The sequence below is a fragment of the Micromesistius poutassou genome (genome assembly GCF_964030765.1).
Source record: "Micromesistius poutassou genome assembly, chromosome: 18".
NCBI classification, from domain to species: Eukaryota; Metazoa; Chordata; class Actinopteri; order Gadiformes; family Gadidae; genus Micromesistius; species Micromesistius poutassou.
Window position 1 is genome coordinate 10,805,010 of NC_140288.1, and position 18,788 is coordinate 10,823,797.

Consider the following 18,788-nt stretch of genomic DNA (forward strand, 5'->3'; position numbering starts at 1 on the left):
TTTTTGACCCTAACACGTGAATTATAGTCAAAACAACTGCTCTCCACTTCCAAATGGTGCGCGATGGCATAAATAACCCTATTTAAGCTCAGTTACACGTTTGCATTGAAAGGGACTGAGTTATCAACTTTTCCAGTTTTTATGCGTGCAAAATGCTTTTCAGAGCGAGAAAAGCATGTTTTGACCCACAATGTGTTTTTTGACCCTAACACGTGAATTATAGTCAAAACAACTGCTCTCCACTTCCAAATGGTGCGCGATGGCATAAATAACCCTATTTAAGCTCAGTTACACGTTTGCATTGAAAGGGACTGAGTTATCAACTTTTCCAGTTTTTATGCGTGCAAAATGCTTTTCAGAGCGAGAAAAGCATGTTTTGACCCACAATGTGTTTTTGACCCTAACACGTGAATTATAGTCAAAACAACTGCTCTCCACTTCCAAATGGTGCGCGATGGCGTAAATAACCCTATTTAAGCTCAGTTACACGTTTGCATTGAAAGGGACTGAGTTATCAACTTTTCCAGTTTTTATGCGTGCAAAATGCTTTTCAGAGCGAGAAAAGCATGTTTTGACCCACAATGTGTTTTTGACCCTAACACGTGAATTATAGTCAAAACAACTGCTCTCCACTTCCAAATGGTGCGCGATGGCATAAATAACCCTATTTAAGCTCAGTTACACGTTTGCATTGAAAGGGACTGAGTTATCAACTTTTCCAGTTTTTATGCGTGCAAAATGCTTTTCAGAGCGAGAAAAGCATGTTTTGACCCACAATGTGTTTTTGACCCTAACACGTGAATTATAGTCAAAACAACTGCTCTCCACTTCCAAATGGTGCGCGATGGCATAAATAACCCTATTTAAGCTCAGTTACACGTTTGCATTGAAAGGGACTGAGTTATCAACTTTTCCAGTTTTTATGCGTGCAAAATGCTTTTCAGAGCGAGAAAAGCATGTTTTGACCCACAATGTGTTTTTGACCCTAACACGTGAATTATAGTCAAAACAACTGCTCTCCACTTCCAAATGGTGCGCGATGGCATAAATAACCCTATTTAAGCTCAGTTACACGTTTGCATTGAAAGGGACTGAGTTATCAACTTTTCCAGTTTTTATGCGTGCAAAATGCTTTTCAGAGCGAGAAAAGCATGTTTTGACCCACAATGTGTTTTTGACCCTAACACGTGAATTATAGTCAAAACAACTGCTCTCCACTTCCAAATGGTGCGCGATGGCATAAATAACCCTATTTAAGCTCAGTTACACGTTTGCATTGAAAGGGACTGAGTTATCAACTTTTCCAGTTTTTATGCGTGCAAAATGCTTTTCAGAGCGAGAAAAGCATGTTTTGACCCACAATGTGTTTTTGACCCTAACACGTGAATTATAGTCAAAACAACTGCTCTCCACTTCCAAATGGTGCGCGATGGCATAAATAACCCTATTTAAGCTCAGTTACACGTTTGCATTGAAAGGGACTGAGTTATCAACTTTTCCAGTTTTTATGCGTGCAAAATGCTTTTCAGAGCGAGAAAAGCATGTTTTGACCCACAATGTGTTTTTGACCCTAACACGTGAATTATAGTCAAAACAACTGCTCTCCACTTCCAAATGGTGCGCGATGGCATAAATAACCCTATTTAAGCTCAGTTACACGTTTGCATTGAAAGGGACTGAGTTATCAACTTTTCCAGTTTTTATGCGTGCAAAATGCCTTTCAGAGCGAGAAAAGCATGTTTTGACCCAAAATGTGTTTTTGACCCTAACACGTGAATTATAGTCAAAACAACTGCTCTCCACTTCCAAATGGTGCGCGATGGCATAAATAACCCTATTTAAGCTCAGTTACACGTTTGCATTGAAAGGGACTGAGTTATCAACTTTTCCAGTTTTTATGCGTGCAAAATGCTTTTCAGAGCGAGAGAATCACTTTTTGACCAAAAATGTGTTTTTGACCCTGACACGTGAATTTTGCTCAAGACAAATGCTCTCCACTTCCAAATGGTGCGCAATGGCATACATAACCCTATTTAAGCTCAGTTACACGTTTGCATTGAAAGGGACTGAGTTATTCACTTTTCCCGTTTTTATGCGTGCAAAGTGCTTTTCAGAGCGAGAGAATCACTTTTTGACCAAAAAGGTGCTTTTGACCCTAACACGTGAATTATAGTCAAAACAACTGCTCTCCACTTCCAAATGGTGCGCGATGGCATAAATAACCCTATTTAAGCTCAGTTACACGTTTGCATTGAAAGGGACTGAGTTATCAACTTTTCCAGTTTTTATGCGTGCAAAATGCTTTTCAGAGCGAGAAAAGCATGTTTTGACCCACAATGTGTTTTTGACCCTAACACGTGAATTATAGTCAAAACAACTGCTCTCCACTTCCAAATGGTGCGCGATGGCATAAATAACCCTATTTAAGCTCAGTTACACGTTTGCATTGAAAGGGACTGAGTTATCAACTTTTCCAGTTTTTATGCGTGCAAAATGCTTTTCAGAGCGAGAAAAGCATGTTTTGACCCACAATGTGTTTTTGACCCTAACACGTGAATTATAGTCAAAACAACTGCTCTCCACTTCCAAATGGTGCGCGATGGCATAAATAACCCTATTTAAGCTCAGTTACACGTTTGCATTGAAAGGGACTGAGTTATCAACTTTTCCAGTTTTTATGCGTGCAAAATGCTTTTCAGAGCGAGAAAAGCATGTTTTGACCCACAATGTGTTTTTGACCCTAACACGTGAATTATAGTCAAAACAACTGCTCTCCACTTCCAAATGGTGCGCGATGGCATAAATAACCCTATTTAAGCTCAGTTACACGTTTGCATTGAAAGGGACTGAGTTATCAACTTTTCCAGTTTTGATGCGTGCAAAATGCTTTTCAGAGCGAGAAAAGCATGTTTTGACCCACAATGTGTTTTTGACCCTAACACGTGAATTATAGTCAAAACAACTGCTCTCCACTTCCAAATGGTGCGCGATGGCATAAATAACCCTATTTAAGCTCAGTTACACGTTTGCATTGAAAGGGACTGAGTTATCAACTTTTCCAGTTTTTATGCGTGCAAAATGCTTTTCAGAGCGAGAAAAGCATGTTTTGACCCACAATGTGTTTTTGACCCTAACACGTGAATTATAGTCAAAACAACTGCTCTCCACTTCCAAATGGTGCGCGATGGCATAAATAACCCTATTTAAGCTCAGTTACACGTTTGCATTGAAAGGGACTGAGTTATCAACTTTTCCAGTTTTTATGCGTGCAAAATGCTTTTCAGAGCGAGAAAAGCATGTTTTGACCCACAATGTGTTTTTGACCCTAACACGTGAATTATAGTCAAAACAACTGCTCTCCACTTCCAAATGGTGCGCGATGGCATAAATAACCCTATTTAAGCTCAGTTACACGTTTGCATTGAAAGGGACTGAGTTATCAACTTTTCCAGTTTTTATGCGTGCAAAATGCTTTTCAGAGCGAGAAAAGCATGTTTTGACCCAAAATGTGTTTTTGACCCTAACACGTGAATTATAGTCAAAACAACTGCTCTCCACTTCCAAATGGTGCGCAATGGCATACATAACCCTATTTAAGCTCAGTTACACGTTTGCATTGAAAGGGACTGAGTTATTCACTTTTCCAGTTTTTATGCGTGCAAAGTGCTTTTCAGAGCGAGAGAATCACTTTTTGACCAAAAAGGTGCTTTTGACCCTAACACGTGAATTATAGTCAAAACAATTGCTCTCCACTTCCAAATGGTGCGCGATGGCATAAATAACCCTATTTAAGCTCAGTTACACGTTTGCATTGAAAGGGACTGAGTTATCAACTTTTCCAGTTTTTATGCGTGCAAAATGCTTTTCAGAGCGAGAAAAGCATGTTTTGACCCACAATGTGTTTTTGACCCTAACACGTGAATTATAGTCAAAACAACTGCTCTCCACTTCCAAATGGTGCACGATGGCATAAATAACCCTATTTAAGCTCAGTTACACGTTTGCATTGAAAGGGACTGAGTTATCAACTTTTCCAGTTTTTATGCGTGCAAAATGCTTTTCAGAGCGAGAAAAGCATGTTTTGACCCAAAATGTGTTTTTGACCCTAACACGTGAATTATAGTCAAAACAACTGCTCTCCACTTCCAAATGGTGCGCGATGGCATAAATAACCCTATTTAAGCTCAGTTACACGTTTGCATTGAAAGGGACTGAGTTATCAACTTTTCCAGTTTTTATGCGTGCAAAATGCTTTTCAGAGCGAGAGAATCACTTTTTGACCAAAAATGTGTTTTTGACCCTGACACGTGAATTTTGCTCAAAACAAATGCTCTCCACTTCCAAATGGTGCGCAATGGCATACATAACCCTATTTAAGCTCAGTTACACGTTTGCATTGAAAGGGACTGAGTTATTCACTTTTCCCGTTTTTATGCGTGCAAAGTGCTTTTCAGAGCGAGAGAATCACTTTTTGACCAAAAAGGTGCTTTTGACCCTAACACGTGAATTATAGTCAAAACAACTGCTCTCCACTTCCAAATGGTGCGCGATGGCATAAATAACCCTATTTAAGCTCAGTTACACGTTTGCATTGAAAGGGACTGAGTTATCAACTTTTCCAGTTTTTATGCGTGCAAAATGCTTTTCAGAGCGAGAAAAGCATGTTTTGACCCACAATGTGTTTTTGACCCTAACACGTGAATTATAGTCAAAACAACTGCTCTCCACTTCCAAATGGTGCGCGATGGCATAAATAACCCTATTTAAGCTCAGTTACACGTTTGCATTGAAAGGGACTGAGTTATCAACTTTTCCAGTTTTTATGCGTGCAAAATGCTTTTCAGAGCGAGAAAAGCATGTTTTGACCCACAATGTGTTTTTGACCCTAACACGTGAATTATAGTCAAAACAACTGCTCTCCACTTCCAAATGGTGCGCGATGGCATAAATAACCCTATTTAAGCTCAGTTACACGTTTGCATTGAAAGGGACTGAGTTATCAACTTTTCCAGTTTTTATGCGTGCAAAATGCTTTTCAGAGCGAGAAAAGCATGTTTTGACCCACAATGTGTTTTTGACCCTAACACGTGAATTATAGTCAAAACAACTGCTCTCCACTTCCAAATGGTGCGCGATGGCATAAATAACCCTATTTAAGCTCAGTTACACGTTTGCATTGAAAGGGACTGAGTTATCAACTTTTCCAGTTTTTATGCGTGCAAAATGCTTTTCAGAGCGAGAAAAGCATGTTTTGACCCACAATGTGTTTTTGACCCTAACACGTGAATTATAGTCAAAACAACTGCTCTCCACTTCCAAATGGTGCGCGATGGCATAAATAACCCTATTTAAGCTCAGTTACACGTTTGCATTGAAAGGGACTGAGTTATCAACTTTTCCAGTTTTTATGCGTGCAAAATGCTTTTCAGAGCGAGAAAAGCATGTTTTGACCCACAATGTGTTTTTGACCCTAACACGTGAATTATAGTCAAAACAACTGCTCTCCACTTCCAAATGGTGCGCGATGGCATAAATAACCCTATTTAAGCTCAGTTACACGTTTGCATTGAAAGGGACTGAGTTATCAACTTTTCCAGTTTTTATGCGTGCAAAATGCTTTTCAGAGCGAGAAAAGCATGTTTTGACCCAAAATGTGTTTTTGACCCTAACACGTGAATTATAGTCAAAACAACTGCTCTCCACTTCCAAATGGTGCGCGATGGCATAAATAACCCTATTTAAGCTCAGTTACACGTTTGCATTGAAAGGGACTGAGTTATCAACTTTTCCAGTTTTTATGCGTGCAAAATGCTTTTCAGAGCGAGAAAAGCATGTTTTGACCCACAATGTGTTTTTGACCCTAACACGTGAATTATAGTCAAAACAACTGCTCTCCACTTCCAAATGGTGCGCGATGGCATAAATAACCCTATTTAAGCTCAGTTACACGTTTGCATTGAAAGGGACTGAGTTATCAACTTTTCCAGTTTTTATGCGTGCAAAATGCTTTTCAGAGCGAGAAAAGCATGTTTTGACCCACAATGTGTTTTTGACCCTAACACGTGAATTATAGTCAAAACAACTGCTCTCCACTTCCAAATGGTGCGCGATGGCATAAATAACCCTATTTAAGCTCAGTTACACGTTTGCATTGAAAGGGACTGAGTTATCAACTTTTCCAGTTTTTATGCGTGCAAAATGCTTTTCAGAGCGAGAAAAGCATGTTTTGACCCAAAATGTGTTTTTGACCCTAACACGTGAATTATAGTCAAAACAACTGCTCTCCACTTCCAAATGGTGCGCGATGGCATAAATAACCCTATTTAAGCTCAGTTACACGTTTGCATTGAAAGGGACTGAGTTATCAACTTTTCCAGTTTTTATGCGTGCAAAATGCTTTTCAGAGCGAGAGAATCACTTTTTGACCAAAAATGTGTTTTTGACCCTGACACGTGAATTTTGCTCAAGACAAATGCTCTCCACTTCCAAATGGTGCGCAATGGCATACATAACCCTATTTAAGCTCAGTTACACGTTTGCATTGAAAGGGACTGAGTTATTCACTTTTCCCGTTTTTATGCGTGCAAAGTGCTTTTCAGAGCGAGAGAATCACTTTTTGACCAAAAAGGTGCTTTTGACCCTAACACGTGAATTATAGTCAAAACAACTGCTCTCCACTTCCAAATGGTGCGCGATGGCATAAATAACCCTATTTAAGCTCAGTTACACGTTTGCATTGAAAGGGACTGAGTTATCAACTTTTCCAGTTTTTATGCGTGCAAAATGCTTTTCAGAGCGAGAAAAGCATGTTTTGACCCACAATGTGTTTTTGACCCTAACACGTGAATTATAGTCAAAACAACTGCTCTCCACTTCCAAATGGTGCGCGATGGCATAAATAACCCTATTTAAGCTCAGTTACACGTTTGCATTGAAAGGGACTGAGTTATCAACTTTTCCAGTTTTTATGCGTGCAAAATGCTTTTCAGAGCGAGAAAAGCATGTTTTGACCCACAATGTGTTTTTGACCCTAACACGTGAATTATAGTCAAAACAACTGCTCTCCACTTCCAAATGGTGCGCGATGGCATAAATAACCCTATTTAAGCTCAGTTACACGTTTGCATTGAAAGGGACTGAGTTATCAACTTTTCCAGTTTTTATGCGTGCAAAATGCTTTTCAGAGCGAGAAAAGCATGTTTTGACCAACAATGTGTTTTTGACCCTAACACGTGAATTATAGTCAAAACAACTGCTCTCCACTTCCAAATGGTGCGCGATGGCATAAATAACCCTATTTAAGCTCAGTTACACGTTTGCATTGAAAGGGACTGAGTTATTCACTTTTCCCGTTTTTATGCGTGCAAAGTGCTTTTCAGAGCGAGAGAATCACTTTTTGACCAAAAAGGTGCTTTTGACCCTAACACGTGAATTATAGTCAAAACAACTGCTCTCCACTTCCAAATGGTGCGCGATGGCATAAATAACCCTATTTAAGCTCAGTTACACGTTTGCATTGAAAGGGACTGAGTTATCAACTTTTCCAGTTTTTATGCGTGCAAAATGCTTTTCAGAGCGAGAAAAGCATGTTTTGACCCACAATGTGTTTTTGACCCTAACACGTGAATTATAGTCAAAACAACTGCTCTCCACTTCCAAATGGTGCGCGATGGCATAAATAACCCTATTTAAGCTCAGTTACACGTTTGCATTGAAAGGGACTGAGTTATCAACTTTTCCAGTTTTTATGCGTGCAAAATGCTTTTCAGAGCGAGAAAAGCATGTTTTGACCCACAATGTGTTTTTGACCCTAACACGTGAATTATAGTCAAAACAACTGCTCTCCACTTCTAAATGGTGCGCGATGGCATAAATAACCCTATTTAAGCTCAGTTACACGTTTGCATTGAAAGGGACTGAGTTATCAACTTTTCCAGTTTTTATGCGTGCAAAATGCTTTTCAGAGCGAGAAAAGCATGTTTTGACCAACAATGTGTTTTTGACCCTAACACGTGAATTATAGTCAAAACAACTGCTCTCCACTTCCAAATGGTGCGCGATGGCATAAATAACCCTATTTAAGCTCAGTTACACGTTTGCATTGAAAGGGACTGAGTTATCAACTTTTCCAGTTTTTATGCGTGCAAAATGCTTTTCAGAGCGAGAAAAGCATGTTTTGACCCAAAATGTGTTTTTGACCCTAACACGTGAATTATAGTCAAAACAACTGCTCTCCACTTCCAAATGGTGCGCAATGGCATACATAACCCTATTTAAGCTCAGTTACACGTTTGCATTGAAAGGGACTGAGTTATTCACTTTTCCAGTTTTTATGCGTGCAAAGTGCTTTTCAGAGCGAGAGAATCACTTTTTGACCAAAAAGGTGCTTTTGACCCTAACACGTGAATTATAGTCAAAACAATTGCTCTCCACTTCCAAATGGTGCGCGATGGCATAAATAACCCTATTTAAGCTCAGTTACACGTTTGCATTGAAAGGGACTGAGTTATCAACTTTTCCAGTTTTTATGCGTGCAAAATGCTTTTCAGAGCGAGAAAAGCATGTTTTGACCCACAATGTGTTTTTGACCCTAACACGTGAATTATAGTCAAAACAACTGCTCTCCACTTCCAAATGGTGCGCGATGGCATAAATAACCCTATTTAAGCTCAGTTACACGTTTGCATTGAAAGGGACTGAGTTATCAACTTTTCCAGTTTTTATGCGTGCAAAATGCTTTTCAGAGCGAGAAAAGCATGTTTTGACCCACAATGTGTTTTTGACCCTAACACGTGAATTATAGTCAAAACAACTGCTCTCCACTTCCAAATGGTGCGCGATGGCATAAATAACCCTATTTAAGCTCAGTTACACGTTTGCATTGAAAGGGACTGAGTTATCAACTTTTCCAGTTTTTATGCGTGGAAAATGCTTTTCAGAGCGAGAGAATCACTTTTTGACCAAAATGTGTTTTTGACCCTGACACGTGAATTTTGCTCAAAACAAATGCTCTCCACTTCCAAATGGTGCGCAATGGCATACATAACCCTATTTAAGCTCAGTTACACGTTTGCATTGAAAGGGACTGAGTTATTCACTTTTCCCGTTTTTATGCGTGCAAAGTGCTTTTCAGAGCGAGAGAATCACTTTTTGACCAAAAAGGTGCTTTTGACCCTAACACGTGAATTATAGTCAAAACAACTGCTCTCCACTTCCAAATGGTGCGCGATGGCATAAATAACCCTATTTAAGCTCAGTTACACGTTTGCATTGAAAGGGACTGAGTTATCAACTTTTCCAGTTTTTATGTGTGCAAAATGCTTTTCAGAGCGAGAAAAGCATGTTTTGACCCACAATGTGTTTTTGACCCTAACACGTGAATTATAGTCAAAACAACTGCTCTCCACTTCCAAATGGTGCGCGATGGCATAAATAACCCTATTTAAGCTCAGTTACACGTTTGCATTGAAAGGGACTGAGTTATCAACTTTTCCAGTTTTTATGTGTGCAAAATGCTTTTCAGAGCGAGAAAAGCATGTTTTGACCCACAATGTGTTTTTGACCCTAACACGTGAATTATAGTCAAAACAACTGCTCTCCACTTCCAAATGGTGCGCGATGGCATAAATAACCCTATTTAAGCTCAGTTACACGTTTGCATTGAAAGGGACTGAGTTATCAACTTTTCCAGTTTTTATGCGTGCAAAATGCTTTTCAGAGCGAGAGAATCACTTTTTGACCAAAAATGTGTTTTTGACCCTGACACGTGAATTTTGCTCAAAACAAATGCTCTCCACTTCCAAATGGTGCGCAATGGCATACATAACCCTATTTAAGCTCAGTTACACGTTTGCATTGAAAGGGACTGAGTTATTCACTTTTCCCGTTTTTATGCGTGCAAAGTGCTTTTCAGAGCGAGAGAATCACTTTTTGACCAAAAAGGTGCTTTTGACCCTAACACGTGAATTATAGTCAAAACAACTGCTCTCCACTTCCAAATGGTGCGCGATGGCATAAATAACCCTATTTAAGCTCAGTTACACGTTTGCATTGAAAGGGACTGAGTTATCAACTTTTCCAGTTTTTATGCGTGCAAAATGCTTTTCAGAGCGAGAAAAGCATGTTTTGACCCACAATGTGTTTTTGACCCTAACACGTGAATTATAGTCAAAACAACTGCTCTCCACTTCCAAATGGTGCGCGATGGCGTAAATAACCCTATTTAAGCTCAGTTACACGTTTGCATTGAAAGGGACTGAGTTATCAACTTTTCCAGTTTTTATGCGTGCAAAATGCTTTTCAGAGCGAGAAAAGCATGTTTTGACCCACAATGTGTTTTTGACCCTAACACGTGAATTATAGTCAAAACAACTGCTCTCCACTTCCAAATGGTGCGCGATGGCATAAATAACCCTATTTAAGCTCAGTTACACGTTTGCATTGAAAGGGACTGAGTTATCAACTTTTCCAGTTTTTATGCGTGCAAAATGCTTTTCAGAGCGAGAAAAGCATGTTTTGACCCACAATGTGTTTTTGACCCTAACACGTGAATTATAGTCAAAACAACTGCTCTCCACTTCCAAATGGTGCGCGATGGCATAAATAACCCTATTTAAGCTCAGTTACACGTTTGCATTGAAAGGGACTGAGTTATCAACTTTTCCAGTTTTTATGCGTGCAAAATGCTTTTCAGAGCGAGAAAAGCATGTTTTGACCCACAATGTGTTTTTGACCCTAACACGTGAATTATAGTCAAAACAACTGCTCTCCACTTCCAAATGGTGCGCGATGGCATAAATAACCCTATTTAAGCTCAGTTACACGTTTGCATTGAAAGGGACTGAGTTATCAACTTTTCCAGTTTTTATGCGTGCAAAATGCTTTTCAGAGCGAGAAAAGCATGTTTTGACCCACAATGTGTTTTTGACCCTAACACGTGAATTATAGTCAAAACAACTGCTCTCCACTTCCAAATGGTGCGCGATGGCATAAATAACCCTATTTAAGCTCAGTTACACGTTTGCATTGAAAGGGACTGAGTTATCAACTTTTCCAGTTTTTATGCGTGGAAAATGCTTTTCAGAGCGAGAGAATCACTTTTTGACCAAAAATGTGTTTTTGACCCTGACACGTGAATTTTGCTCAAAACAAATGCTCTCCACTTCCAAATGGTGCGCAATGGCATACATAACCCTATTTAAGCTCAGTTACACGTTTGCATTGAAAGGGACTGAGTTATTCACTTTTCCCGTTTTTATGCGTGCAAAGTGCTTTTCAGAGCGAGAGAATCACTTTTTGACCAAAAAGGTGCTTTTGACCCTAACACGTGAATTATAGTCAAAACAACTGCTCTCCACTTCCAAATGGTGCGCGATGGCATAAATAACCCTATTTAAGCTCAGTTACACGTTTGCATTGAAAGGGACTGAGTTATCAACTTTTCCAGTTTTTATGTGTGCAAAATGCTTTTCAGAGCGAGAAAAGCATGTTTTGACCCACAATGTGTTTTTGACCCTAACACGTGAATTATAGTCAAAACAACTGCTCTCCACTTCCAAATGGTGCGCGATGGCATAAATAACCCTATTTAAGCTCAGTTACACGTTTGCATTGAAAGGGACTGAGTTATCAACTTTTCCAGTTTTTATGTGTGCAAAATGCTTTTCAGAGCGAGAAAAGCATGTTTTGACCCACAATGTGTTTTTGACCCTAACACGTGAATTATAGTCAAAACAACTGCTCTCCACTTCCAAATGGTGCGCGATGGCATAAATAACCCTATTTAAGCTCAGTTACACGTTTGCATTGAAAGGGACTGAGTTATCAACTTTTCCAGTTTTTATGCGTGCAAAATGCTTTTCAGAGCGAGAAAAGCATGTTTTGACCCACAATGTGTTTTTGACCCTAACACGTGAATTATAGTCAAAACAACTGCTCTCCACTTCCAAATGGTGCGCGATGGCATAAATAACCCTATTTAAGCTCAGTTACACGTTTGCATTGAAAGTGACTGAGTTATTCACTTTTCCAGTTTTTATGCGTGCAAAGTGCTTTTCAGAGCGAGAGAATCACTTTTTGACCAAAAAGGTGCTTTTGACCCTAACACGTGAATTATAGTCAAAACAACTGCTCTCCACTTCCAAATGGTGCGCGATGGCGTAAATAACCCTATTTAAGCTCAGTTACACGTTTGCATTGAAAGTGACTGAGTTATTCACTTTTCCAGTTTTTATGCGTGCAAAATGCTTTTCAGAGCGAGAGAATCACTTTTTGACCAAAAATGTGTTTTTGACCCTGACACGTGAATTGTGCTCAAAACCAATGCTCTCCACTTCCAAATGGTGCGCAATGGCATAAATAACCCTATTTAAGCTCAGTTACACGATCGCATTGAAAGGGACTGAGTTTTTCACTTTTCCAGTTTTTATGCATGCAAAATGCTTTTCAGAGCGAGAAAAGCATGTTTTGACCCACAATGTGTTTTTGACCCTAACACGTGAATTATGCTCAAAACCAATGCTCTCCACTTCCAAATGGTGCGCAATGGCATAAATAACCCTATTTAAGCTCAGTTACACGTTTGCATTGAAAGTGACTGAGTTATTCACTTTTCCAGTTTTTATGCGTGCAAAACGCTTTTCAGAGCGAGAAAAGCATGTTTTGACCCACAATGTGTTTTTGACCCTAACACGTGAATTATAGTCAAAACAACTGCTCTCCACTTCCAAATGGTGCGCGATGGCATAAATAACCCTATTTAAGCTCAGTTACATGTTTGCATTGAAAGGGACTGAGTTATCAACTTTTCCAGTTTTTATGCGTGCAAAATGCTTTTCAGAGCGAGAGAATCACTTTTTGACCAAAAATGTGTTTTTGACCCTGACACGTGAATTTTGCTCAAAACAAATGCTCTCCACTTCCAAATGGTGCGCAATGGCATAAATAACCCTATTTAAGCTCAGTTACACGTTTGCATTGAAAGTGACTGAGTTATTCACTTTTCCAGTTTTTATGCGTGCAAAATGCTTTTCAGAGCGAGAGAATCACTTTTTGACCAAAAATGTGTTTTTGACCCTGACACGTGAATTGTGCTCAAAACCAATGCTCTCCACTTCCAAATGGTGCGCAATGGCATAAATAACCCTATTTAAGCTCAGTTACACGTTCGCATTGAAAGGGACTGAGTTTTTCACTTTTCCAGTTTTTATGCATGCAAAATGCTTTTCAGAGCGAGAAAAGCATGTTTTGACCCACAATGTGTTTTTGACCCTAACACGTGAATTATGCTCAAAACCAATGCTCTCCACTTCCAAATGGTGCGCAATGGCATAAATAACCCTATTTAAGCTCAGTTACACGTTTGCATTGAAAGTGACTGAGTTATTCACTTTTCCAGTTTTTATGCGTGCAAAATGCTTTTCAGAGCGAGAAAAGCATGTTTTGACCCACAATGTGTTTTTGACCCTAACACGTGAATTATAGTCAAAACAACTGCTCTCCACTTCCAAATGGTGCGCGATGGCATAAATAACCCTATTTAAGCTCAGTTACACGTTTGCATTGAAAGGGACTGAGTTATCAACTTTTCCAGTTTTTATGCGTGCAAAATGCTTTTCAGAGCGAGAGAATCACTTTTTGACCAAAAATGTGTTTTTGACCCTGACACGTGAATTTTGCTCAAAACAAATGCTCTCCACTTCCAAATGGTGCGCAATGGCATAAATAACCCTATTTAAGCTCAGTTACACGTTTGCATTGAAAGTGACTGAGTTATTCACTTTTCCAGTTTTTATGCGTGCAAAATGCTTTTCAGAGCGAGAGAATCACTTTTTGACCAAAAATGTGTTTTTGACCCTGACACGTGAATTGTGCTCAAAACCAATGCTCTCCACTCCCAAATGGTGCGCAATGGCATAAATAACCCTATTTAAGCTCAGTTACACGTTCGCATTGAAAGGGACTGAGTTTTTCACTTTTCCAGTTTTTATGCATGCAAAATGCTTTTCAGAGCGAGAAAAGCATGTTTTGACCCACAATGTGTTTTTGACCCTAACACGTGAATTATAGTCAAAACAACTGCTCTCCACTTCCAAATGGTGCGCGATGGCATAAAAAACCCTATTTAAGCTCAGTTACACGTTTGCATTGAAAGGGACTGAGTTATCAACTTTTCCAGTTTTTATGCGTGCAAAATGCTTTTCAGAGCGAGAAAAGCATGTTTTGACCCACAATGTGTTTTTGACCCTAACACGTGAATTATAGTCAAAACAACTGCTCTCCACTTCCAAATGGTGCGCGATGGCATAAATAACCCTATTTAAGCTCAGTTACACGTTTGCATTGAAAGGGACTGAGTTATCAACTTTTCCAGTTTTTATGCGTGCAAAATGCTTTTCAGAGCGAGAAAAGCATGTTTTGACCCACAATGTGTTTTTGACCCTAACACGTGAATTATAGTCAAAACAACTGCTCTCCACTTCCAAATGGTGCGCGATGGCATAAATAACCCTATTTAAGCTCAGTTACACGTTTGCATTGAAAGGGACTGAGTTATCAACTTTTCCAGTTTTTATGCGTGCAAAATGCTTTTCAGAGCGAGAAAAGCATGTTTTGACCCACAATGTGTTTTTGACCCTAACACGTGAATTATAGTCAAAACAACTGCTCTCCACTTCCAAATGGTGCGCGATGGCATAAATAACCCTATTTAAGCTCAGTTACACGTTTGCATTGAAAGGGACTGAGTTATCAACTTTTCCAGTTTTTATGCGTGCAAAATGCTTTTCAGAGCGAGAAAAGCATGTTTTGACCCACAATGTGTTTTTGACCCTAACACGTGAATTATAGTCAAAACAACTGCTCTCCACTTCCAAATGGTGCGCGATGGCATAAATAACCCTATTTAAGCTCAGTTACACGTTTGCATTGAAAGGGACTGAGTTATCAACTTTTCCAGTTTTTATGCGTGCAAAATGCTTTTCAGAGCGAGAAAAGCATGTTTTGACCCACAATGTGTTTTTGACCCTAACACGTGAATTATAGTCAAAACAACTGCTCTCCACTTCCAAATGGTGCGCGATGGCATAAATAACCCTATTTAAGCTCAGTTACACGTTTGCATTGAAAGGGACTGAGTTATCAACTTTTCCAGTTTTTATGCGTGCAAAATGCTTTTCAGAGCGAGAAAAGCATGTTTTGACCCAAAATGTGTTTTTGACCCTAACACGTGAATTATAGTCAAAACAACTGCTCTCCACTTCCAAATGGTGCGCGATGGCATAAATAACCCTATTTAAGCTCAGTTACACGTTTGCATTGAAAGGGACTGAGTTATCAACTTTTCCAGTTTTTATGCGTGCAAAATGCTTTTCAGAGCGAGAAAAGCATGTTTTGACCCACAATGTGTTTTTGACCCTAACACGTGAATTATAGTCAAAACAACTGCTCTCCACTTCCAAATGGTGCGCGATGGCATAAATAACCCTATTTAAGCTCAGTTACACGTTTGCATTGAAAGGGACTGAGTTATCAACTTTTCCAGTTTTTATGCGTGCAAAATGCTTTTCAGAGCGAGAAAAGCATGTTTTGACCCACAATGTGTTTTTGACCCTAACACGTGAATTATAGTCAAAACAACTGCTCTCCACTTCCAAATGGTGCGCGATGGCATAAATAACCCTATTTAAGCTCAGTTACACGTTTGCATTGAAAGGGACTGAGTTATCAACTTTTCCAGTTTTTATGCGTGCAAAATGCTTTTCAGAGCGAGAAAAGCATGTTTTGACCCACAATGTGTTTTTGACCCTAACACGTGAATTATAGTCAAAACAACTGCTCTCCACTTCCAAATGGTGCGCGATGGCATAAATAACCCTATTTAAGCTCAGTTACACGTTTGCATTGAAAGGGACTGAGTTATCAACTTTTCCAGTTTTTATGCGTGCAAAATGCTTTTCAGAGCGAGAAAAGCATGTTTTGACCCAAAATGTGTTTTTGACCCTAACACGTGAATTATAGTCAAAACAACTGCTCTCCACTTCCAAATGGTGCGCGATGGCATAAATAACCCTATTTAAGCTCAGTTACACGTTTGCATTGAAAGGGACTGAGTTATCAACTTTTCCAGTTTTTATGCGTGCAAAATGCTTTTCAGAGCGAGAGAATCACTTTTTGACCAAAAATGTGTTTTTGACCCTGACACGTGAATTTTGCTCAAAACAAATGCTCTCCACTTCCAAATGGTGCGCAATGGCATACATAACCCTATTTAAGCTCAGTTACACGTTTGCATTGAAAGGGACTGAGTTATTCACTTTTCCCGTTTTTATGCGTGCAAAGTGCTTTTCAGAGCGAGAGAATCACTTTTTGACCAAAAAGGTGCTTTTGACCCTAACACGTGAATTATAGTCAAAACAACTGCTCTCCACTTCCAAATGGTGCGCGATGGCATAAATAACCCTATTTAAGCTCAGTTACACGTTTGCATTGAAAGGGACTGAGTTATCAACTTTTCCAGTTTTTATGCGTGCAAAATGCTTTTCAGAGCGAGAAAAGCATGTTTTGACCCACAATGTGTTTTTGACCCTAACACGTGAATTATAGTCAAAACAACTGCTCTCCACTTCCAAATGGTGCGCGATGGCATAAATAACCCTATTTAAGCTCAGTTACACGTTTGCATTGAAAGGGACTGAGTTATCAACTTTTCCAGTTTTTATGCGTGCAAAATGCTTTTCAGAGCGAGAAAAGCATGTTTTGACCCACAATGTGTTTTTGACCCTAACACGTGAATTATAGTCAAAACAACTGCTCTCCACTTCCAAATGGTGCGCGATGGCATAAATAACCCTATTTAAGCTCAGTTACACGTTTGCATTGAAAGGGACTGAGTTATCAACTTTTCCAGTTTTTATGCGTGCAAAATGCTTTTCAGAGCGAGAAAAGCATGTTTTGACCAACAATGTGTTTTTGACCCTAACACGTGAATTATAGTCAAAACAACTGCTCTCCACTTCCAAATGGTGCGCGATGGCATAAATAACCCTATTTAAGCTCAGTTACACGTTTGCATTGAAAGGGACTGAGTTATCAACTTTTCCAGTTTTTATGCGTGCAAAATGCTTTTCAGAGCGAGAAAAGCATGTTTTGACCCAAAATGTGTTTTTGACCCTAACACGTGAATTATAGTCAAAACAACTGCTCTCCACTTCCAAATGGTGCGCAATGGCATACATAACCCTATTTAAGCTCAGTTACACGTTTGCATTGAAAGGGACTGAGTTATTCACTTTTCCAGTTTTTATGCGTGCAAAGTGCTTTTCAGAGCGAGAGAATCACTTTTTGACCAAAAAGGTGCTTTTGACCCTAACACGTGAATTATAGTCAAAACAATTGCTCTCCACTTCCAAATGGTGCGCGATGGCATAAATAACCCTATTTAAGCTCAGTTACACGTTTGCATTGAAAGGGACTGAGTTATCAACTTTTCCAGTTTTTATGCGTGCAAAATGCTTTTCAGAGCGAGAAAAGCATGTTTTGACCCACAATGTGTTTTTGACCCTAACACGTGAATTATAGTCAAAACAACTGCTCTCCACTTCCAAATGGTGCGCGATGGCATAAATAACCCTATTTAAGCTCAGTTACACGTTTGCATTGAAAGGGACTGAGTTATCAACTTTTCCAGTTTTTATGCGTGCAAAATGCTTTTCAGAGCGAGAAAAGCATGTTTTGACCCACAATGTGTTTTTGACCCTAACACGTGAATTATAGTCAAAACAACTGCTCTCCACTTCCAAATGGTGCGCGATGGCATAAATAACCCTATTTAAGCTCAGTTACACGTTTGCATTGAAAGGGACTGAGTTATCAACTTTTCCAGTTTTTATGCGTGGAAAATGCTTTTCAGAGCGAGAGAATCACTTTTTGACCAAAAATGTGTTTTTGACCCTGACACGTGAATTTTGCTCAAAACAAATGCTCTCCACTTCCAAATGGTGCGCAATGGCATACATAACCCTATTTAAGCTCAGTTACACGTTTGCATTGAAAGGGACTGAGTTATTCACTTTTCCCGTTTTTATGCGTGCAAAGTGCTTTTCAGAGCGAGAGAATCACTTTTTGACCAAAAAGGTGCTTTTGACCCTAACACGTGAATTATAGTCAAAACAACTGCTCTCCACTTCCAAATGGTGCGCGATGGCATAAATAACCCTATTTAAGCTCAGTTACACGTTTGCATTGAAAGGGACTGAGTTATCAACTTTTCCAGTTTTTATGTGTGCAAAATGCTTTTCAGAGCGAGAAAAGCATGTTTTGACCCACAATGTGTTTTTGACCCTAACACGTGAATTATAGTCAAAACAACTGCTCTCCACTTCCAAATGGTGCGCGATGGCATAAATAACCCTATTTAAGCTCAGTTACACGTTTGCATTGAAAGGGACTGAGTTATCAACTTTTCCAGTTTTTATGTGTGCAAAATGCTTTTCAGAGCGAGAAAAGCATGTTTTGACCCACAATGTGTTTTTGACCCTAACACGTGAATTATAGTCAAAACAACTGCTCTCCACTTCCAAATGGTGCGCGATGGCATAAATAACCCTATTTAAGCTCAGTTACACGTTTGCATTGAAAGGGACTGAGTTATCAACTTTTCCAGTTTTTATGCGTGCAAAATGCTTTTCAGAGCGAGAAAAGCATGTTTTGACCCACAATGTGTTTTTGACCCTAACACGTGAATTATAGTCAAAACAACTGCTCTCCACTTCCAAATGGTGCGCGATGGC